At 49.9% G+C, this 24,785-nt stretch overlaps 1 protein-coding gene across 1 annotated transcript in view; it reads left to right on the forward strand.

Annotated features, from left to right (window-relative positions):
- The first annotated feature begins 4,399 nt into the window (after positions 1 to 4,399).
- Positions 4,400 to 24,785, forward strand: part of Lrfn2 (leucine rich repeat and fibronectin type III domain containing 2) — a 163,004-nt gene continuing 142,618 nt past the window's right edge. Inside the window, exon 1 of the mRNA XM_021149730.2 lies at positions 4,400 to 4,880. The gene's annotated coding sequence lies outside the window, so the exon portion shown is untranslated. The remainder of the gene's footprint in view (positions 4,881 to 24,785) is intronic.

Genomic DNA, 24,785 nt, shown 5'->3' on the forward strand with positions numbered 1-24,785 from the left:
CTAGATTTTCAAATGTGGATACTGTGGCTTGAACTGGGATCTCATAAGCACTTTATTGACTGAGCCATCTCACCAATGCCTTGATACCAGCAGCCCTCTTGCTCCCCTGGCCCACAGTCATTTTCCAGGCCTGTGAACTGAGGCTCAGGGGAGCATCCGCAGCTTCTGGGATTCTAGGCTTCACTGTTCCTTTACAGAGCATGCTCAGGGCTTGACAGTCCTCTTCCCTGTGATTCCATAGCCCTGAGCATCTGTCCTCCTAGCTAACCTGAACCCCTTCCTGCATTTTGAGTCAGCCACCTCTCTTTTTCATTCTTAGGGAACATAACAAATAGGGGCACTCCTCTATCATATGTCCTGTCAGGACCCAAACCCACTTTCTTGTTCAGTGAAGGGCCTTTTCAACATTTGCCACGGTGATTTTGCTAGGCCCCGCCCTTGGCTTCCTGGCCCTTATGATCTCCTTTGAAAGAATTCAGACAAGTCATGGTGTGCCGCATAGAAGATTATTCAGAGTAGAGCCAAGTATGCTCTCGGGGTGAGCATAGATGCTGGGCTACTGTGTTGACCTACTCTTTAGGTTGGCTTTATAACCTTTCTAACATCTCTGTGATAAAGCAGCTTCTCCCTCCTGAGGGGTGTTTCACTTTCCTATCATTGACAGGTCGGTTTGGATTCACTCTTGCGGGAGGGAGCAATGCTTGATCCTTGTTCTTGATCAGGAAATACCATGGTATGAAGTAAAATCATAAGATTTTGTGCTCCTAGAGTCTCATTTGGGATCTCCTGGCCAGTTAAGGATAGCATTACTTCTTCCTGGTTCAGACAAAGGACTAGGGTCCCTTTCTTTGAATCAGCAATTAAAGTTCTGCAGTGTCAGCTCTTCCTAGGTTTCATGGCCTTGTAACTACTGGGGTAGGGAGACTCACCCCAGTGTCTTCCAAGCCTGTTAGTGTCTAACTACCTAAGCCCTCCTGCTCCTACCGGGGGACCCCATAAGATTCTTAGCAAATGTGAGGAGAGCCAGCCACAAGGCCCACAATATTCTAGCTGCTGTATGATACTATCACAGGTATGGCATGATTCTGTCTTGGAGTAGATACTAACTTTGCCCAGTAGCGCAAACAGATCGGTGCAGAGATAGCCAAGTTTATACTCTAATAAAAGAACCATTGGCATTCCCCTAGTAGACATAAGAGGGGAAGGTCACTCCTAGACCAAGGTACCTCCTTGATCTCCAGTCAGCTGCAAGTGGTTTGCCGGAGATGCCCGAGTATACTGGAAGTCGATGATTAATTGAAGAGGCTGCTCTACAGCACAGCTGTCATGAGTTCATCATCCATGACGAGCAAGACTTTTCAGTGATGTGGTTTATGCTGAAAAAAACTCATGAAGTCACTGGTCTCACGGCATTGGCCTTTGGTGAAACTGCTTCTTTCTGTCATCGTTGCTCGTCTGGGATGAGTAGATGTTTGTGTCACCCTAGGAGAAGTTAGCACAACACGAGAAGTGTGCTTCCATCCCAGCCAGAAAGCCAAGAGATGCAGACATGCGGACAAGCGAGTGAGGCATCCCAGGAGAGCAGTGGCTTCTGGGTGGGAACGAGCCTGACCCTTCTCCACAGTGGGTTTGGAGTCTTACTAAAGAGTGGAGGACAGTCTTAAAGTCCAGCATGTAGCACAAGCCATCCTCCACCACCCAGAAATGGAGAAGAATGCTTGTATGTATCTAAAAGTGTCTGTCCAGTGGACATTCTCTGGGCAGTCGTTTCTGGATCTGCATCTCAGTATCTTAGCTTTGAAAACAAGTACAAAGAGGCTGGAAATATATTAATATACTTAGCACAGTGATTCTAGGGCGGGTGTGTGTGTGTGTGTGTGTGTGATGGTGTCTAGCCAGAGCAAAGGACCAGGAAAACAGAAGACTGAGGTTTGAAGCTGTTCGCCACATGCTATTCAAAAGAGTGGGCATAGAGAAGAATCTATTGACACATGGCTTATGTTCAGCCCCCTCCCCCTCCCACATACATAGGATGAATGACCCTCAGTTACCCTTGGCCGACCTCTGTGGTTGGTAGCCAGGCAGCTACTCTTATATAACCTTCTGGGTTCACCCAATGACCCAAGAAGCCTTCATTTGGCCCATGGGCAGAGATAGGCAGCAGAGTGGTTATCTCTTGATTTCCCTACATACATACCGGACCTCACCCATCTTCCAAGGATGCTCAGAGGTCCCTCCAGCTGGAAATGCCTTAGACACATTCAACCCCTGTAAGGGGAGAGACTCGCTGTGTCTATCACACATCTCAAAACCACAGTGAGCTCCTAGGACATCTAAGTCCAGTCCCCAAACTCAGTTCATGCTGAGGCAATCCCTATAGAGTTATCCTTTAAATTACTCAGGACCTGGGTTCTGTCTCTTTTAGAGTAGCTGTGTTGGCTTCCTTCCAGGAACGAGGTCTTAGTTGTGCCCTGTCCCACACCCAGTGTTTCTTTATTGTTTCCTTCCATTCCGCCTTTGTCTTTCTAACATCTTTCCTTTTCTCAATGCAGCTCTGTCCTGTCCTGTGCCAAACCTTGCTCTTCTAGTCCCATCTTTTCATGGATGAGTCTACTTAGAGTAGTCTAGCCTTCAGCCCCGCCCCATCGGGAGAATTCAGACATTATCTCAGACTGCATGCCCTCTCCACTCTATCCACTTTAAAAATTATTCTATTTAGTTTCATTTTTAAATTATTATGTTCATTATAGTAATATAGTTCTTAATTATGACACTATGCAAAACCCAGGTAACCAAAGAGGAATGCTCTCAGCAGCTGCCTCTTTCCTGCCCCTGGGTCCCCTTCTTTTCTTCATATTCTCTCAGGTTCAGCAGTTCATGTCTTCCTCTCTTTCCCACCTCTACCACTGCTCCTGCTTGCCTCTTTCCTGGAGTCAGCTTCCCTCTTTCCAGGGCCAGCCCACCCCTTACACCCTGAGCTGCATCCTAACCATACCTCCTTTCTGTCAGGCTACCCAGAACCTTTGCAAGGAAGAGCGTGTCACCAAGCATACCAATCTGACAGTTTCCTTCCTGCCCTGCAGGAGACCTCCCTCGCTGTTTGCACCTCAGTAGGTATGCACCCAGCTGGGGTGCCCAGATAGGCAAGAGACAGGTTCTTCCTTCCCTATAGCCCTGTCTAGCCGAGCCACTGTTGGACCAGAGAGACATAATCCACATGACACATGTGCCTCCCTGTGGGTATCTGGGACAGGTGCACGGAACAAGCAAAAGCAGACACGAATCGAGGCATGCTCTTTGCCCTTGGTTTTAAGAGCTGGAGCAACATCGGGATTCCCCAGTTCATGTCCTCTACAGGGAAATATATGCCGGGCACTTCAGACCCCAGGCTTACCTTCCCCAGAAACTGGCCACTGAGAGCCTAAAGGCCACTAAGACTCTGCTGCACCAGCTTGGTGATTCTAAGCCTACGACCAGCCCAGAGTGATTACTCTGCTACCTACCACGTGCCTTAGACATTTCGCTTTAATCTAGAACCTCGGATTCGTACTATGTCACGTGGGGGTGGATGGAGGAGGATGGTCTGCTGGGCTGTCAAACAAGAGCTTCCATTCGCCTGGACAGTCTTGAAATGTTCAGGAAAAGTCTGTCGTGTGTGCTTGTGTGTGCATACTCCCAGCACGGGTTGCTATAGGAGCCAAAGTGATGGCTCCTAGCTGGGTTTAGGGCTGGGTGGGCGCGATCCTCCCATCGCCAACCCCACCCGTAGCCCCGAGCCAACGCGGTCCGATTTTCCTCCGGCAGGCGGCGGGCTGGTAGCTGTGTGCAAGGCGTACTCTGCACGAGAGGCGGCAGCACGGACTCGACCCGGCCGCGGGGATCGCCGTGCGCAGGAGCTGTCGTGTCACTGCGCGGCGGATCAAGCGGGTCCTCGGGGTTCTCAGGGCTCGCGGCCCTGCTGGGCTGCAGTTCCAACCCATTTACTCCGAACGAACGCTGCCAGAACCGAGGATCCTCGGGCTGTGGATCCCGGCTGAAGCAGGATCTGGGGTCCGGAGCTACTGCAGCTCCGCAGGCGGCCACTGGGGGCTGCAGTGCTGGAGAGCCCGGCGGGGACAGTGCGCTTCGCTTTGCCTCGGAGTCCTGGGGCGCCTTGGGTCTCTAAGGCTGTCTGCACCGCTGGCCGCAGCTGCCTGCATAACCCGCACAGCGTCCTCACGGATCCGTGTGTGTGTGTGTGTGTGTGTGTGTGTGTGTGTGTGTGTGTGTGTGTGAGTGTGTGTGAGAGAGAGAGAGAGAGCGCTTTGCGCGCACGCGTGGGGGGGCCAGTGGTGTGCATGCGGGGAGTGCGGGGGAGTGTATTTGTGTGTGTGCCTGTGGGTGTGAGTGCCTTGCTCCCTCTGATACACACACACACACACACACACACACACACACACACACACACATGACAGACTGGTCTGAACTTGAAGACATCCCACATTCCAAGAGGCTGCAGGTTCCTGGGGATGCCAGGGGGTGGTTCTTCAACAAGGAAAATCCTACCCTCATCTTCCTAGACGGAATTATCTTTTTTTATCCTTTTTCCCCCTTATTTTTTTTTTAAAATCTGGAAGAGAAGAGCACAAGTTGTACTCCCCCTCCCGCCCCTTCTTCTTGCTAAATGCCATGGATATAACTGAATAAGCTGCTCAGGGCTCTCCCCGCGTGGATGGTCCGAGGCCACCATCTGCCTGCCTTCGCTGGATCGCTGCAGCTGGAGCGCTTAGCGTGAGCCTGTCTCGGGCCAGGAAGGATGCGTGGCCGAGCCAAGGAGCCCGGGCGCCCTGCGGAGCCGGCCTTGGAGCCTCCCCGCCACGGGTAGATGCCGCCTTGCCCAGGTGAGTGGCTGTCGCTGCTGCTGCGTCTTGGCGACGCTGGGTGTCCACGGGAGATGGGCGCAGGGATGTGCGCACCTGGGGGAACAGGGGAACTTTGCCTCTTTTCCTGCCTCACTTGCGGACTTCCTCCATCCTATAGCCTCCTGTGGATGCCTTCTCTATTCCATCCTTCCTTCTATATTGTGTTTTGATAGCGTGGGGGGAAGGGGAGAAACTGATAGGGAGGGAGGAGAGCGGGTCCTGGTGAGGCTTCAGACCGGTCTGGGTTAGGCTTGGAAGCTGAAGGAAGAGACCCCAGTCTCCTACAAAGGCAATCCTTGAATGCAGAACTTTGCCGCCAGACCATGCTGTTGCGTGTTAGCACATGCCAGGCCTGGCTAGGATGGTGCTGAGGTCTGGGTGACTATTTTGGGGTCTTCAGGAGCTTGGTTCCTGGACGGGTGGGGTGGAGACGGGGNGGGGGGGGGGGGGGGGGGGGGGGGGGGCAGCGATGGAGTGCCGTGGAGGAGGGGAGGGAGGCATGGTTGCAGGGACCCTATCCTGGCCTCAGGCAGATCTAACCAAGATCAGGAGGACTCTGTTTGCCCACTCGGGTTGCTGAGAATGCCATGATAAAGCAGTATGTAAGCTGGTGTTAACCATGCCCATGTTGGTAGTCCTCTGTCTCTCACTCAGCCCTGCCCTGCTTCTAAGGCTGGCCTGAGCAAGAATTGAGACCTGCAGACAGCTCCCAGGAGAAGGGCAGTGCCTTGCTCCCCATCTTCCCCACAGAGAGCACAAAGGACAGAAGCGTTGGGTTCCAGGGAAAGGAGTCCAGACAGAGAGAGAGAGAGAGAGAGAGAGAGAGAGAGAGAGAGAGAGAGCAGGAATCAGGCAAAGCCTGCAGAGGAACCTAGCACGACTCATGCCAAGTACACTCAGAAACAGCTGCAGACAGACAGACACCTGCAGGGAGAGGGCTGTCAGAGCCTGTCCTCCAAGCTGGAGCCGCATGCATGCCTAGAGATGTTAGCCCTCTGTCCTGGTTAAAGCAGTGAATTTGCGTTTGTGTGTGTGTGTGTGTGTGTGTGTGTGTGTGTGTGTGTGTCTGTCTGTCTGTCTGTCTGTCTCTGTATCTGTCTCTGTGTAAGTCTCTGTGTCTGTGTATCTGTCTGTGTCTGTCTGTCTGTGACTTGAAAGATTTGACCCCTGGGGCTGGAGCTAGGGTGGAAACCCAGCTAAGGAAGAAAGTAACCAGGTAACCTACAAGCTAGCTGTGGAGTTCCAGGCTTCAGGGCAGAGGTGGGTTGTTGCACTTGGGCGGGGGCCTGTTGGGAACTCTTGCTTGAGCATCGGGAAGGCTGGTGGATGCAAGCAAATAAACTAGGCTTTTGTCCCATGTCCTGGGTTCAGACAGAGTTGAAGATAGTAAGCCATGCAGCTAAGAGGGCTGTGGGACCGGTTTAGGGAGCCTGTCAGAGGCAGAAAGGGAGAGAGGGTTGGGCCTGGAAGACCTGTGCTTACGGGTCAAGCCTTCCTAACCCAGTGCTGCTCCTCGCTCCACTCCAGCCCCATGGACTGTGGTGCATCCTGTCCCTCTGCTGTAGGCAGGGGTTACAGAATTGTATGGCCCTTCTCTCTTGTCCCTCCTATGCTCTGCTGCAGGTCCCCTTTCCTAGCCATCCAGCTCTGGTCTAATTCCTGCCCAGATGCTAATTCCTAATCTTCTTGCCCTCAACCCCAGAACATAAGCAGCAAACCCATCACTTCTGGTGCAGCTTCTAGTGATGTTACTCGGTAGGCCAGCTCCCAGGGACAGCTCCTGGTACAGGACAGGGTCTGTCATGGTTGGAAGGAGGCTGAGCTCCGATATCTTTCTTTGATGTATGGGCTTTTTCCCAAGGCCTAGAAATGTGAGCAGCTGGGGAAAGGCCAGGCTGAGAATAGGAGGATGAAGGAAGGGAATAAGGGATGCAGGCAGGAGGTGGGGATGCTCTAAGACCCTGCAGCCCTGACTTGGCTGGAAAGGACCTATTTTCTTATCCTCCATCCTGCTTCAAAGTAAAATCAAGGACTGGGGCTTCTGGCTTCCAACTGCCAGCCTGAAGGGTGGAGCAAATTTGTTCTTTTATGTTGCTTTTCTTCTTGTTGTTGTTTTTGGTGTGTGTAGAAACTTCTGAGCTCTCGGCTGTGGGGGTGGGAGTCAACTCACGGACAATTGAGCATTGATGTTGGCATTTGAAATTGCTTTCAAAAAGCCCCCTGTCCTGCGGCAAGGAGGACCACGATGGCTGAGCTTAGGGTAGACATACACACACGCACACACACACACACACACACACACCATACCACACTGAGTGGGATCTTACAGATGTCTTTGGGCAAAGGCAGTAGAAGTAGGCTCTTTATGGTCCTTTTGTCACCTGGGGATAGAAATTAAATTTGGATAGGCCACATTCAAATTCTGACTCTGCCACATTCTTGTTAGTCACTTGAGACCCACGGTCTCACCCCATGAAATGACATAGTCATGCCCATCCGGCAAATGTGTGCTGACCCCATGTTTTCCTGACAGGCTCCACATCCTTTCTCAGATCCATCCCCCGGGGAAAGTAGGGAGGCAGGGAGAGGCCTTCGGAGACGTGGAGGATAGAGGCTTGTGCTGCGACTTCCCTGTTCCTTCAGGGAGCTCGCCAGAAAACTTTAGGAATTGACTTAAGGCCATCTGTTTGACCTCTGCCCCCGCCCCTGCCCGGCAGATGCTTCGCTCCCTCCTTGTGGGCTTTGGGGGGGTCCTCTAGCCATGGGTCTTTGCTAGGGAAGCCAAGCTCTGTGCTTTATGAGTTTAGTTTCTTATCCTTTCCTGCCTGAGGCTTGAGTGTGAAACCCAAACCCTCCCTCCTCCAGCCCCACACTCTGTCTCCCACCATACCCTGACTCACAGATGTCCATCCTGTATTACAAGTGTTTGCTACCACATCTGACTCCTCCCACCACTCCCCACCCCACCCCGCTCCGATGCAGAGTTGTGTTATGGTGTTATGTGGTTCAGGCTATCCTTGTGCCTTAGTCTGACGAGTGCTGGGATCCCATGATTTACCTGGGCATGAGGTATTTTGAGAGAATACATTCTAAAACTCCTGTCCGGCTCAGCCCTGCCCTGGCTATGAATTGGGCCCACATGCTTAGAAGCAGACACTGGACAGACAGGACAGTTCAGAGATGTCAGTAGGATGCCTGAGGAAAATCATGGGCTGAGCACTCAGCATCATTTAGAGATCCTTCTTCATTCCTCCACCTCATACATAATGTGGACAGAGACTAACCCTTGTCCTCCAAGGCCTGATTTTGGATGTTAGCACTCACTCAAAAGTTGGCACCTTTGTCAGCAAAAGGCTCAAAAGACCCAGGCCTCAGGTTTTGCTGGTATGGTTCTCTGGACCAGATTTGTGTGGGCCTGACCTTCCCATTAGGCATTGGGCCTGGCAGTGGGCACTGTGCCTTCTGGGGACAGAGCAGTCAAGGTTGCTGAGGAGAGCCATGTGGTCCATGTTGTGCACAGGATGTTGAGCAGACAGCTGGGAGGGGACACATACCAGCATGCATATCAGGTGACAGCCACTGAAGATGGACCCAAGGGTGGCAGAGGGTGTGGCCTTTAGGCCGATGTTTCTCTGTCTTCTTTCCTCGTTACTCCTAGAAGGACACTTTGCAGAAACATTTTCCTAGCCATTTGTCCCACCAGATTGAAATCCCGCCCATGTTTGCCTTTTCTACGTTGGGCACAGAGCATGTTTTATCGATGGAAAGGAGAGGGGTTTGTTTATTTCATTGGTGTTGCCTCTCCACCAAGAAGTTGTTTCCCCTCTTGGGGGCGATATTGTCTCCGCTGAGTCTGCATGTCTTAGGGCTCCCAGACAGAAGCAGAGGACATGGATTCATAGATCCAGGGGTAGGAAGAGCCAGCAGATGCTAGAGACAGATTCCTGGTAGCTGGTAACCCTAACCCTGAGCTAAAGACAGCATCAATGTAGCTTCTCGGCCATCCAAAGCTCCCTCATTACCCACTGATTTCCTGGGTAGGCATCTCAGATGGAGATGGGAGGTGGCCAGGATGCCCTGCCCTAGAACGCAAGGCTTGGCTTTCCAGCAATCAGAGGACAAAGGTCAGAGATAAGAACATTCCTGTCACCAGGCTCATTACAGTATTGAGGCCAAGCGCACAGAATAGTTTAAGCAGCAGCCTGTGCTGCCCAAGCTGGGCTCTGTGGGTCCATGTTTGTGCTACCCCATCCCCTTGCCTGGTAAAGGGAGATTGAACAGAAGAAGGTATTAGAGTTCTGCAGAAGAGACGCAAGGCTGTAGCCTGGCTTCTGAACCACAGAAATCAACCATCTTAGATTTAGATAGAGCTGGGTCTGCTGTCTGGAATATCCTCCCATCAGCCAAGAGCACCAGGGACCCAACAAACATGAGGACACAGATGGTAAACTGAGTCAGAGAATGAGGAACAAACCCATGTATCTATAACTCACCCCTCTATGGGATTATCTGCAGCAGGTCTCATCCTGCTAATGACTGTCCTGTATCCACAGTAACAGCCAGGAATAGGAGGACTCAGAGCACTTAGTACTTGGTATCCTATAGTCGTTCATACCTCACCCATGGGAGCAGTACCCAATGGCAGGAACAGAGACCAGGGCATCTCTCTGAAGCCCTTCTTCCCTCTGCAGCTCACTTTAGAGCTTGTCTCTCTTTCCCTGTTCCCAGAGGGCCAGCCTCTTTGTCTCGCTTTAGATCATATCTCTAATCAAAGTCCCAAGAAGGACTGAGATGTAGCTCAGCTGGTAGTATGCTTGCCTGACATTTGTGCTCCCACGTTTGATCTCTAGTACCCAGTAAGCTAGGTTTGGTTATATAGGACTGTCACCCAGCACTCAGAAGCAGAGGTGGAAAGATCAGAAATTCAAAGTCACTGTCAACTATGTACTGAGGTTAAGGCAAGCGTGGGCTATAACACACTCTGGAAATGCAGTATCTCCTTGGTTTCTTTCTCTTGTCTGGGACTTACTTCCTATTCTTATTCTTAGTCTCCGGACTCCACGGTGTTCCGCTCACCATATTCAGGTGTGGCGAAGGGCTGGGGAATAGAGGAATACCGTGTGGATGTTCTTTCTGTAGAATAGCTCTAAATGAGGCAGCACTGTGGCATGCTCTGGCCCCCAACATGTGTAACAGATGTGGTCCCTTGACCACCTGCACTGTTTGTAGAAACTTGGTGAGTGATCTAGGCTCAGTCTGGAACTTAAATTCTATACCTGTTGAGAGAGGGGTAGAGATGGGGGAACCTGGGCACATCTGCAGTAATACAGGTCCGGTGGGTGGGGTGTGAATGGCTATAGGTCACTGCAACTGACTTTGGAGTCTCTCCAATTCCTAGTTGTCCTGGTGAACACAGCAAAGCAACTAGTGGGGCCAGGCCTTCCTCACGCAATCCACAGAGCAGATGAGTTACAGGTGAGTTACAGGTGATGGTGATAGAAGCATGTCGAACCTCCAAAATGTCCATAACCCCTAAAAGCCAGGAAGGGCTAAAGTGGAGCCCCGTCATCCTGGAGAGGTCCTGGAGACCTACATGAATAAAGGAGGGCCCTTACCACAATTCCCCCGTAGAGAAGCATCTAGAGTATTCCCAGAGCTCTGGTAGCAGCAGCAGGAGAAGTGGGCGGTACTCTGAGGTCATGGAGGAGAAAGGCTAAAGGTCTTCTCTAGAATTAGGTGAGGAGGACTGGTTATTCTCTGAGGTCAGTAAAGCCGGGAGTGAGCTCCCTGTCAGTCCTGCTGGGCACATGTTGAGGTACCTGGGATGTTTCTCTCTCTGCCTTCTTGTCCTCTCCTTCACAATGGGCTCCGGGTGCTCTCTTAAGACCCTCCTAAATCAGATCACAATCTGACTCTTCCTGAACTTTCTCTCTGTTGACCAGGCTGGTCTTGAACTCGCAGAAACCTGCCTGCCTTCGGTTGGAAATTAAAATCCTGAGCACACAACCATCTGTTCAAACCAGTGATCTTTTGATTTACAAGTTTATGGAGCAAAGGTTCCTCTGCTGACCTATTTCAGCCCCGGAGTGATGGAGCCGAGGACCTGTGACCTCTTCCTCATTCTCTGCCAGACAGCATTGGTCAAATGCTTCTCTTGGCTTAGTGCCCTACCCTGGCTGGGTTCCTCTTAAAGGACTCGAATCCGGGGCTGCAGCTAAAGGCAGGCATCTCTTTCCTTGTTGCCACACCCTCACATTTACATACACCCACCTACAGGTGTGCAGAACTCACACCTGCCTGCCCAGGCACACACAGACACACTCCCACGTTGGGAGTGCCTAGGCATGGAAGTGCAACAACCTACATGCATACACAAGACACTGTATTGTCACATACTAACCTATATACACCCCAGCACACAGAGGGATACTCTTACACTCCCTCCCTCTAAGAACACCACCCACTAGACAAAGAACATCTTCATAGTTCCCACAGCCCCAAGTTCACACCGGAGGATGGATGGAGATGGACAAAGGATACTGACAAGACACAGAAGGTCCAGCAGGCATCAGAGCTCACATAGGCACATGGATTTTCCCTGTCACTGAACAGGACCATAGGATTTGGTACATTCTGTATAGCTTCCCAGAGAAGCAGGAAACTTAAATCCTATTCATGGGCTATTGATGGGAAACTGGGGGCCAGGGAGATCTCGCTGGATGGAAGATCTGGCTCTGGAGATCTCCCTGTGGTTCAGGACATATGTTCCCTAGCAGACTGGTTGGTGGCTGTTCTGGCTTTCTGGCTTTCGGACTGCACCACCTCTAACTAATGTGGAGAGACGGAAGGCTTAAGCTCCTTCTGGGGGGGGCAATCGTTCTCATCATTACTCATCAGGCTGTGCTACTCAGCACAGGCCTTTGCAGGGTCTCCTGGCCTCAGCCCACAAGACCGCGTTCCTTTACTTCTTTTCATTTTGTTTTGAGACAGAACCTTACTCTTGAGCCAGGCTACCCTTGAACTCAAGGAAATCCTTTGGGCTCCATCGCCTTCACCCAATGTGCTGGAATTATAGATGTGAGCCACTGTCCCAGGCTCCATCCTCCCTATTGAGAACATCACTCTTTTCTTCCCTGCATCTCATTTTGCTTATTCTGAGGTGGCCTCCCACCAGTTTAAGGCATAAGACTGCAGGTAGCCTGACTGGGGCATAGCCATTCAGCCCAGCCTTCTCTGTCCATACTCACTATGAGCTGATGGTCACGTGTTCTCCCCTGTTCAGATGACTTTCTGAAAGTCTGCAATGTACCATTCAGCAGGTCAGATGCTGCAGACAGTCAACTCCAGTTCTTGATGCCTTACAGTCTCGGTGCCCACCTGGCTAAGCCTCTTACATGTGGCCCAACTGTTTCTTTCCATGGCTGTTAGGCCTCTGTGGGGTTGGTAGTGGGGATCCTCAGTGCTGGTTGGTTTCTGATACAGTTCTTCATTTGCATTCTTGTGTGTGTGTATGTGTGTGTGTGTGTGTGTGGTGTGGTATGTTTTCAAGATTCCCCCGAAGTCACCTATGATTACCTGCATTGTATAAAACTGATAATGGTGGTGGTGAGGGGAACGATACAGTGCGGAGGGGATGATGATGGTGAGAAGGTGATAATGGTGACAGTTGTGGGTTGGTTGTAATGATGATGATTGTTGGTGATGATAATGATGGTAGTGGTATGAAGGTGATATTGGTGATGATGATGATGGTCATGCTGCTGCTGCTGCTGCTGGTGGAGTTGAGACTATGATGATGATGGTAATGATGGTGATGATAATGGTGTTGGAGTTGAGGCTATGGTGATGGCAATGATGGTGATGATGATGGTGGAGCACAAGCTATGGTAATGATGGTGATGATGGAGTTGAGGCTATGGTGATGGTGGTGATGATGATGAAGAAATGATGAAGATGGAATAATGGTGACAGTGACGATGGAGTGAAGATGGTGAATGACAACAGAATAATGATAACAACAGTGGTGGTGAAGGTGATGGTGATAATGGAGTGCTGGCTATGACGATGGGATGAAGAAGATGATGGTAGAGTAGATGTGATAGTGATGACGATATTGATGATGATGGAAGGGAGGTGGTAGTGATGATTGCAGCAGTCTGTGGCATGATGCAGATCATGTGCAGTGTATAAAGGCAACTTAAGAAACAAACCCTCAAGCTGCTTTCCCAGATCCCCCTTCAACCTGACTCTAAGCCGACACCTTACCATCTTCCCCAAGTAGACATCAGTGAGCTAAAGAGATTGGGGTCATGGTCTTAATTTAGGGATAGCTGACCCTAAGGAAACCATCTAATCTTCCCTATGGCTTGAGTACTTGCGTCATCTGGATTGGACTGAGGAGAACTGAGGGAGACCCTGGATGCTCTCTCCAGAGTCACAGCTTCCAGGTACAGATAAATATGGACTCTCATGCCTTGGAGGAGCAATGCCCTGTGTGTAGAAAAGCAAGAATTCGAATGTGAGACTGCGGGCAGGGAGCACATCTGTAGTCAGAGTGGTCACAAGGAGCAGGCAGGTTCTTTATACTTGAGAAGTCTTCATCTGCTAAGACGAGGCATGTTCCTCATCCTCAGAATGTCTAGTCTATGCTGAGGGTGGTATAGAGGAATGTGGTCGGTCAGTACGGATCTGGGCACTAAAATCATGAACATGGTATCCTTGGGGACATGTGCACATGTAACTCTAGGTCTCCATTGCTAGGGCTTCTGTGGGTTTCTATTTGCTTGGTTGTGTAAATTTTAGCACATTACTGTCTGTACCTTGGTTTCTCCATCTTTGAAATGGAAACAATAGTAGTGTCTACTTCTTAGAACTCCATGATTAAATGAATTACTGTATGGAAAGCACTTGGATCGGTGTCTGGCACGAAGGGACCTTGTGAGGTAGACATGGCAGAAGTTCCATTTATAGTAGTTTTCCCAAGTGTGGAGAGGGACCACTATGCACCCACTTACGAACTATTCTATCCCAGTGACCACCCCTTAAAGTGCACATTGTTTTGGGGTAATTTATGATATTTTCCATGGGCTTAGATTTCCACCATGCTTACGGGGCTGGAGCACGCACACATTGTAATGACTGTGCATCCATTACACATGAGGGGAAACCAACAGAAGGAAGTTATCAAGGGACTCTTCTTTTCTGAGGATATCATCATTGTCGTCGTCGTCAACATCATCATCATCATCATTATTCTATCCAGCTACAGTGTGTTTGGGGAAAGGGTTGTGGGCGTGTGGAAGCACATGATGTGGGGTGAGGGTGGCATATGAGTTTATAGTAGCTTCAGTGTGGGAGAAGGCCCATGCCCCATATATATTTGACTCTAATTGCATGTCTGAGTGAGTGTGTATAGTGTGATGGTGGAGATCCTCACAGACAGGCTGTGTCTACATGATGAAAGGTTGGGTGTTGTGGTGGATCTGAACATTTATCGAGCCTCTGGGAACTGTAGAGTGCTCCAACGCGGGAGGTTGAGAGTGGTCTCCATCCTCTGAGAGTTTAAATGTGGAGCATGGGGCTAAGAGAGCCTCTGTGGGCTAAGTCCAGGCAAGGCATGGAGCCTCTGTGGAGACATGAGGCTTTTGGATACACCTCCTCATTGTGTAGAGGGTAGACTAGAAAGATCCATGTCCTGGGTGGGAACATCTGTGCCCTGCCAGGGCTGACCTTGTTGATGGGCACGAAGGACTCCTGAGCTTTGAAGTGAAGGAGTTGAGAAATTATTGAGAACAAGGAAATGGCTGTGGGCCTTACCCCCACACACACCCCCCAGAAGAAGGCTGGGGACCCCTTGTGAGAGTTGACTATGCTAGGTAGCTTTGTCAATTTGACTCAAACAAGAGCCATCTGGTTAGATGGGATCTCACTTGAGAAACTGTCTCTTTTGGACTGGCCTGTGGGTATGTGTGTGGGACACTGTCTTGATTAATGATGGATGTGGGAGGGCCCAGCCCACTGTGGGTGGTGCCACCCCTGGGCAAGTAGTCTTGGGTTGTGTAAGAAAACAAACTGAGTAAGTCAGGAAAGCAAGCCAGCAACATCACTCCTCCATGGTCTCCGCTTCAGTCCCTTCTTCCAGTTCCTGCTTTGAGTCACTGCCTTGACTTCTTTTAGTGATGAGCTGGCCGAGAAATGTAAGATTAAGTAAACCCTCACTCCCCCCAACTTGTTTCTGGTGGTGGTGTCTATCATAGCTCGGAGAGCAAACGAGAGCAGGATGACTGTGGCCTGGAGTCTCAGGGAATTGTGGGAATAGGGAAAGGGCAAGGAGAAACCCTGAGATCAGTATCCAGGGCAAGGCTTCAGATGCTGACGAGTGTGAGTGTGACCACAGGAGAGAGCGAGCAGGAGTCTGGCAGTGTGGGCTATGAATGGCTATCAGCAAGAGTCTGAGAGGAGAGATGATGGGGCTGGATCACGCTCTGTCGGGCCATGGCAATGGAGGCCCAGCCCAGGCTCCCTCTCCCATGGCGGGAGTCCAGACCCTGAGCCCAGCTTGACGCTCTATGTCAAGCATTGTTGCTAAATCTCAAGCCACTGAGTAGAAGATTCAGCTCCCCGGAATAACACCCGGGTTGGGATAGAGCTGTGGCTCACATGTTAGAGCAAGGACGCCTGGGATATCTGGGGCTGGCCCAGCTTTGGGGAGGCCACCTGCTGCTCTGTCACTGGGCAGTCAGGACAGTGGTTACTGTATATTGGTTTTTAAATTGCAGTACCACATCGATCCTCCATTTCAGTTCGGCTCTCCCCTCCCCCCTCCCCTCCCCCTCCCTCTCTGCCTTTCTCTGCATTGCTGTGTCTTTCTCCGTCCTGTCTCTCTCAATTTGGCTTCTAAAGCAGGGCGTTCTCGCAGTGGTATCCTGTTACCTAAGGTACCGTGCTTATATTGCACACACGTCATATCCTCTCCCGTTCCTTTGTGCAGCCCTTTTATGTGCTAAAACTGTACCCATGGCTTGGCTAATCTCTGCCGGAGAGGAAGTATGGCATCATCTAGGTTTAAACGTGAAGAAATTGGTGCTCAGAGAGGCTAATGGACTGCCCAGGTCACGCTTGGGTTATAGGAGGTTGTAATAGTGGTTTCTGGCTATCAGAACTTTGTGTGAGTTCAGCGCTGCACTAATACAAGCATTCTCTCTCTCTCTCTCTCTCTCTCTCTCTCTCTCTCTCTCTCTCCCCCCCTCGTCTCCCTCTCCCCTTCTCCCTTCTCTCCCTCTTCTGTGTGGGTGTATGTATGTCTGTGTGTGTCTGTATATGTGTGTATATGTATGTGTATGTGCATATGTGTATGTGTATATGTGTGAGTGTATTTGTGTGTCTGTGTGTATATGTGTATGTATGTGTATATGTGTATGTATGTGTATATGTGTATGTGTATATATGTGTATGTGTATATATGTGTATGTGTATATATGTGTATGTGTATGTGTCTTTGTGTATATGTGTGTGTTTATGTATCTGTGTGTGTATTTGTGTGTATGTGTGTTTGTGTACATGTGTGTGTAGACCAAAGGAAACTCAACTGTCACTCTTTTCTCAGGTGCCAGGTACTTTGTTTTTGAATAATGTTTCTTGCTTTCCTGGAGCAACCCAAGTAGGCCAGAATGGCTGGCCAACAAGCTCCAGGGATCCTCCTGCCTCTGCCTCCCTGGTATTGGGATTACAAGAGTGATGCCATGTTTTGTTTTGTATTAGCGTGGGTTGCAGAGATGGAACGCAGGTCTTCCTGTTTACAGTGCAAGCACATTACTGATGGATCCTTCTCTAACCCTGCCATAGGCTTGCCTTGCTAATGCTATACTCTCACTGATTGTCTGGGATGGTCCTGTCAGCATGTTTGACAGATGAGGACAGAGCAGCCAGAGCAGTTAAGTAGTTTATCTGACACCACAGTAAGTAAGATGGCAGGGCTTGGATTCCACACCCACACTCTCAAACACTGTTGTCTAGATGTTGTGAGTCTAAGATGGGCTAGGGACATCAGGACCTCAGTCCCCTGGATTTGGGGACCAGAGAACAAGGCTACAACTTCTTGGAAGCTTGGACTCCTACCTCAGCATGTTGTTTAAGAGCTGTGGTCTTATGCAATTCTCTCAATGAGCCTGGGTTCCCTTTTGTAAACTGGAGTTAATGCCAGTACGAAAGTCCCTAAGGCTGTCCTGACTACGAATGAGTAAAGGGTTCCAGAGGCTCCAGGTTCTGGATGTGGTGTTTTGTCCTTACTCCCTGATTGGTTCCATTATTTGCACACATCCTTTTCCTTTGCAAGGGAAACAACAGGTGTGCAGACGGGGAAACTGAGCCTGCAAGGAGCACTAAGTGTTCTAGGAGCTGTCACAGGCTGCTGGAATTGGGAATTCCTGGAAGCAAGACTTTCAGTTTTAAAATTCAGGAGGGGGCAGAGTCACTGGGTGGCACAGAAAACACGCACCTGAACCAGGACCTGAGGGCAGTGTTAGTTACTCACGAGTCGGGAAGTGATTCAAGGGAGGAAGAGGTGGTGGCGGCTCGCGGTTTGAGGGGATACAGTCCACTGTGGTGGGGAAGGCATGATGGCGGGAAGGTGAGGCAGTTGGTCAGAGGGAGAAAAAGGCTGGTACTCAGATCCTCTTTTTTTATTAAATATTTTCTTTATCTACATTTCAAATGCTATCCTGAAAGTTCCCTATNCCCCCCCCCCCCGCCCTGCTGCCCTATCCACCCACTCCCACTTCTTGGTCCTGGCATTCGCCTGTACTGGGGCATATAATGTTTGCCTCTTCCCAATGATGGCTGACCAGGCCATCTTCTACTACATGTGCAGCTAGAGACACGAGCTCTGGGGGTACTGGTTAGTTCATATTGTTGTTCTACCTATAGGGTTGCAGACCCCTTCAGCTCCTTGGGTCCTTTCTCTAGCTCCTCTATTGGGGGCCCTGTGTTCCATCCTATAGATGACTGTGAGCATTCAGCTCCCTTTTTAATTCACTTTGGGACACCTCCCCCCCCATGGAAGGGTGCCACCTACATTGTTGTAGGTAAGCAAGCTCTAGAGATGCTGTTGTACCTTGGTCTCTGATTAGCTATGAATTGGGCAGTGTTATCCAAAGAAAGAGGTGAGGTCACAGCCTAGAGTCAGCAGTGGCTGCAATGTACTTGGAGCCCCTGAGCTTGACCACAGTGACACATTCTCCAGACGTCTCTGCCAAGGCTTCTTCATTCAGTGTCTCTTCATTTTAGCATTGGGCAGTCTGGATTGACTGGTGCATGTATCCCTTTCAGGTAAGGAAGAAAATCAAGGCTCAGAAAGGTCAGGTGTCTTTGCTAGAATCACACAGCTTGTACGTGAGTGAGAAACAAGTACCCAGTCTCATCAGGGCTTCTGCTCCCGTTGCCTTACATGATAACAGGGCCGAGGCCCCATTGCCTCCAATATATTGAGGTGTAAGGCCCCAGACTTCCCAGGGCCAGATCCACACAGGGCAGGCCAGATGGACAAGGCGGGGACGCTAGCTCGTCATCTCATTTGATGGAGTTGTCACTGTCTCATTCTTCCTCAGCAGGGAGAGGAGGCATGTCAGCCCTCCTGCTGGCTGCACATCTGCTGATGATAGAAACCCAGTGAGCTCCAAACCAGGTTCTCAACGGACATGGCTGCATCCTAGCCCAGCTAGGGCCGAAAGCATGACCGGCTGCATTTCCCTGGTCAGGCAGCAGAGACGATGTTCATGCCAGGCCCGCTTCTAGGGCAGCCGAATAAAAGAGTTAAAGGGACAGTGACAAGAGTCTATAAATTCTAAATGATGTTAAGAAGAGTGGCCTGGGCCCTAGGATCCATAAAACCCACACGGCCTCCCAGTCAAGGTGATTAATGGACCCTTCTTCTGCCGTGTAGCCTCCCACTCAGAAGAGACCTTTCCTTTTTAAACTTCCAAACAGTCCCACAATCCTTAGCAGGGCGTGGTGGTCTTAGGGTCATTTGTAGAGATGAACCAACCCTCCCCCACTGACCAGTTAGAGGAACGGAGACATGGAGTGGGGCTGTAATTTGGATAGCAGCCCTGGTTCCAGCAGGCTCACCCAGAAAGCTCTCACCAGTGTCCACGCTGGATAAGCACACCCGTGTGCTGAGCCCCGTTTTGTAAGCACACCTCCCTTGGGACTCCTTTGATCCTCAGTTCCTCTGTGAGGCTAGTGTTGATGCCATCCTTGGTTGCTAGGGTACATAGTGAGGAAACTGACAAGAAAGGGTCTAGGGAAGCCCCTCACCATGAGATAGCAGAGCCAGGCTTTGACTTTGTGCACTCCTTTGCGATGTAGCCTGCGGCAGGCTTAATCAGGACATAGGAGATACAAGCCCTATAAAGAAGGGGATGTGGCATAAGAGTGTAGGAGCCAGGGAACGGTGGGGACTGCCAGGTGATGCTGTCTTCTATACATGAGGAGAAAGCTACAACCCATGAAATCTCATAAATATGCTTTCTCTCACAAGACAACACCAACCAACGTGCCAACATAGATGGGGGAGATTGTCACAATACCCACCCCTGAATAAAGAAAGTAGGCAGCCAAAGGAGGGAGAATCTGTTTTCTCCAAGGATAAAGCCTCTTGATAGTGTTCCATTCTAAACACATGTCTATCCCTAAACATGTGTACATAGGGGTAACAATAATGGGACTCTAAACATGTGAGCATGTGCACACCGATGTGTGTGTATGTGAATTCATGTGTGTTTGTGTGTGAGAGAGAGAAGAGTTGGAGAGATGAAAGTAAAACAAATACAACACTAATATATGAAATTCTCAAAAATTAGGATTTATATCTTATAAATGTGTGGGCAGAGTGCCCCGTGCCAGGGAAGAGGTGCAGCTGTCCTAGGGGTGGGACTGAAGCCTCCATCTGCCCAGTAACTAGTGAGTCACCCTGTTCTGGCTTTCTATAGCCTATGCCTTTAGCACTTTCAAAGACAGGCCTTCAGGAGCAAGCAGGGCAGGTGGAGTCTTCAAAAAGTGCCACAGAACTATTTGAGAGCAGGAGTCTAGCACTGGAAATCTCAACTCTGCTCAGACTTCAGCTGGTATGTGGTTGCTGTCCTCCCCGGAGCCTCCTTCCTGCCTTCTTCCTTCCTCTGAATGTGGCTGGAGAGACCGAGGCAGCATGTGCTGGCTGGTGTACTATCTACATCAAGTCTCTGGTACTGACCCTATCCCTGGGATCCCTGTTAGAGGCAGGACGAAAGTGGTGGTTGCATTGTCCATTGGGCACTGGTGCTATTGGAAGCATCTCCCACCCCATCCCCCACCCCCACAGTTCTGGGAATCCTGGGAATCTGCTATTTCTAGTGAAATGGATGGACCATGTCTCTCTCTATGCCTCCTGCCCTGGTGGGTCCGGTTTAGGCTCTGCGGTTTATCTGCAGCTCAGCACTGCTCAGCACTACAGTACAGAGTGGAGGCTCAGCTGCCAGGGACAAGGGGACTCTGCGGAGGGTGGAATGGTCCATGCAAGATGTGTGAATTCCAGATCTAGGGAGGAAGAGGCTCTTGAGCTCAGCATCCCTCCATCACACTCACAAGCGGTTGGGAGATGTTTACTGAGTTCCTGGCATTGCTTCTTGTTGGGGACAGAAGTCCCTTCTGCTTGGTGTCTGCCCTCGGGATGCTGCGGGACTGGTGGGGAGGCAGAGAGAGGGATAGGTAATGGTCTATAGTGTACTGTGGTGGGTCTGAGATATGAGCTGAGAAGCCTGAAGGGAATTCAGGGGGAGGTGAATCAGTCTTAGCCATGTGTCATAGGTCACTACACCAACATCGTACTTAGCTCAGCCTCTAGGTCCCTGTCCCTTAAACTCGTGCACATAGGTACTGTGTGCCCCATTGCAGGTGCCAAACAGCTCTTGGACACAAGAAACTCGGTCCACCAGGTGATGGCCCTTCTGCTTCTTTACCTGCTCTGGACCCTCATCCCCTTCTCCTTCTAGAGCTTGGTGCTCCCTAGACTATATTGTGCATCTTTCCCTTCCCTACCCCTGTGCCTTCATGCTCCCTGAGCCCTCTGTCTGGAATTCCATTTCTCTTCCCTCTCCTTGGCCCTCTTCCTCCTTCCCATCCTTCGAGTATCCGTTCAGATGCCAACGCCTATAGAAGGTTGGTTTGCTCCCAATACTGCTTTATGCATTCCCTGCATTTGCTCCCTTGCTAATTGTATCTCTGCATCCTCTAAGGCATGCAAGGCAGAAGGGAAGAGACCAGGAGAGTAGAGAGTATCCAAGTAGACACTCTGGGGCTCAGTCTATGTAAATGCAAACTCAGACACTGCCTGACTCTCAATGCTTCCCATTTCTTCATGGGCTCGATAAGGAGGATCCTAGTCCCTCCCACAGAGCTGTGGTTTGGGTTAAGTGAGTTAATATATGGAAAGCACTTAAAACAGTGTCTGGTATATGGCAGGTTCTCAACAAACATCAGCTACCGTTATTATTTTTATATCCAGTGCTTAGAATAGTGCCTGACTCAATAAATATTTGATGATTGGTTGAGACACCTGGGGCTGAATCTTGAAAGGGGCTGAGTAAGGTTGGTAAGGGAGAGCAGTGGTTCTACTGGAATCACCTATGAGCGCTCAACATCACTGGGCCCTAAGTTCTGCTCCCAAGAGAGTCCCAACTTCATCATGCTGGGTCTTGCTTGGCCGTTCACATTTTAAAATCTCCTTGGGATTCTGATGCTAGCATTGAGGAATACAGACACAGGAAGGCCAGCCCAAGTACAGAGTGCACCCAAACAGATTTTTCTGGAAGAAGAGGGACCTAGAAGGAGGAAGAGTGGGGAGTGAAGACAGGACCAATGGCCAGGGTAGCAGGCTAAGTAAACATTTGTGACAGACAGAAGGACTCACACCATCTTCCATAATGTACAGAACAATTTTCCTCTGGCAACATAATCTTATTTGTCCAAACCTAAAATCCTTCTTTGCTACCCACTGGCATCTCTGCTGAGCCATTTATCATGGCACATGGGGCCTTCCTGGTACAGTCACTAGGGGGTCAGTGTGCAAAACATTCTGTGTAGTGACAGCAATTCTAGACGAAGCTGGTGCAGGGAGGATAGAATGAATCTTGACCACCACTGTTTTGAGAAACGACCAAACTCAAAGTATGTCTCTCTGGACTGGTAGAAACTCATCTCGGGTTCTGGTCACTGGAAGACCACATCCTTTGGGCTCCCAGCTAAACTTCTGAGTAAGAATACATGAATTTAGGGTCCCCAATATCTGAGCTTGAGTGATCAACCAAGAGATCCTTCTAGGCCCACTTTCTTTCCTGGCTTCACCATGTTCTCCAAAACACTGAGATCTAAGAACCTTTTGTAGGTCCACCTCTCCTTGCCTCCAAACAGGTACAGTTTGCGGCTTCCATGACCTCATCCTGGAGACATCTGTTTCAGCATAGGTTTGTAGATTTTTCCCAATCTCTGTGAGATAGTCCTGGGTGTGGCTCACATACACTGCACTCTAGTTCCTGACCACCAAGTATATGAATCAGAGCTGCCTATAGCTGGCAGAGTGGCTCGTATATAACAAAGCGGCCTGGGTCTTCTCTGCTGATGCATGCTCTCTACCAACCCTTGGAGACAGCCTGCTGTGGTTTAATATGAAGCCCTTCTCACAGGCTCATGTGTTTGAGCCCTTGACCCTCGGCAGGCGGTACTGTTTGGAGAAGCTCCTGAGGTGGGGCCTAGCAGGTTTGGACTTCACACCCAACTCCATTCTCTGTCCTGTGTCTGCTTCCTGATCTTTCCAGATGTGAGCTAACAGCTGCAGGCACGCCCCTGCTGCCAGTCTCTAGGCACCATTTATGCAGTGCTTTCTTAGCCTAGATGAACTGTATCCCCTCAAACCATGAGTCAAATGAATTCCATCTCTCTTAGGAGCTTCTTATCAAGTATTTGATCACAGTGATGAGATAAGTAAATGAAGCATCCTATAGCAGGGGACCTTCAACCTGGCCCTGCTTCTTATATGCTGGGTGACTTTGGACATTATTTGACCTGGCTGAGCTCATGCCATGGTTAGCTTTAGTTGTTAGCTTGACACAAACTAGAATCAGATGGGGAACTAATCTCAATGAAGGATTGTTGACATTAAGATGATGGGTGCGGGTTGTTCACTGAAAAAAGAGGACTGAGCCCACTGTGAGTGTCACCATCCCCTAGGCAGGGGGTCCTGACTGGTATCACAGTGGAGAAATAGAGCTGAGCACAGGCTAACAAGCAACTTCATTGTTCTCTTCTCTGGACTGTGAATGTGTCTAGTGCTTAAAGCTCCCACAGTGTGTTGTGATGGGCTGTAACCTGGAATGGTAAGCGGAAATAGATTCTTTTCTCCTCTAAGATGCTTTTTGTCAGGTTTTCTTTTCTTTTTTTTTTATCAGAACAGCAGAAATGAAAAATAGGACAGTTTCCTTGTCTGTGGGAGTAGAGGTAGAAGCTCAGAATCATTTGGCCCTCACACTTGCAGGGTATGGCAGCTGCTATGGATAAGAACTGCTGAACTTCCTGGCACAGAAAGACTGCAAGGCCCATGAACACAGATCAACTCCCATTTCCCAGGCACAGAGAGGAGATTCATATAGCAGAGGGTGAGAGGGTGAGGGCAATGATTTCTTAAGAAGCCTAGGCCAACTCAGCCCAAAACCAAGACCATTATTGGGATTAAGATTTGACAGACACTTAGATATCTTATGTGGGAGTCTTAGCCTATTGATTTCGCTTGTATTATTTGTTTTAGCAATGAGGTATCATGTAGTCCAGGATGACATCAGACTCAGTACACAGACAAGGACGACCTTGGATTTTTGATCCTCCTGCCTCCACCTCACAAGGGCTGGGATAAACGAAGTATGTCACCACACCAAGTTTATGTAGAGTTGGGATTGAATCTGGGGCCTTTATGCATACCAGGCAAGTGCCCTGCCAGCTGAGCTACAGTCCCTGTGGTTGATGAGCAAAGCCAGAAATGTATTCTTGAGAAGGATAAAAAAATGGAGAGAAAGCTGAAAGTGAAGAGAGAGAATGGGGTTCACAGGTGAGGGACAAGGTGAGTCTTTAGCAGCTCACAGAGGACTGAGCTGGGCACTGCTGTTCTTCAGCAAGCCATCTCTGGGCACCGTGGAGCACTGCATCATTGTGGATCTTCCTACAGATCATCCAGTGTTTACTCCTAAGGTCATGTCCCATGGAATGCCTGCCGAAATGCCTTGCTGCCTCCAAAGCACCTCTGCGTTAGTTGATCACGTCTGCATGTCCTTCCTTCAGGTCTGCTCAGGTGGGGTACAAAATGTGTGTCCTCACACTGTGCCAACTGAGAGAGGGTATGAATCTACCTCTCCCACATGCCCTTCATCTCTGGAGCTGGGATTCATGAAAGAAATAAAAGAAAGGAAGATTCAAGCTAGATTTGGGAAGGGACTTTTACACGGGGAAGTGGTCCCTTGTACCCGTATTGTACAACCTGAAGGGAGCTTTCTTCCTGTCCCCTCTTTTAGCCAAGGCAGTGTCTGAAGGCCCTACATCCTCACTGCATCCTGATGGTGGGCAGCAGGTGGAGGCTGCCATGTTGGTTTTTCTCTCAGCTTTCTGAGGCATTGATAAGGCCAAGGGAAGAACAGTTCCTCCTTTCCTCATAGAGCCAAGGGACCAGGGCATGGCTCACAATTCCCTTCACTCTTCCTTCTTTCCTAGGAGTCTCAGGCAGAGCATGCATCCTGCATGACCTAGGAGCTTGTCTTAGCCTCTCTGACCCTCTTCTCCCAGATAAGCTTCAAAATGGGTGGAAAGAGG

Source organism: Mus caroli, chromosome 17 (assembly GCF_900094665.2).
Source record: "Mus caroli chromosome 17, CAROLI_EIJ_v1.1, whole genome shotgun sequence".
Taxonomy (NCBI): domain Eukaryota; kingdom Metazoa; phylum Chordata; class Mammalia; order Rodentia; family Muridae; genus Mus; species Mus caroli.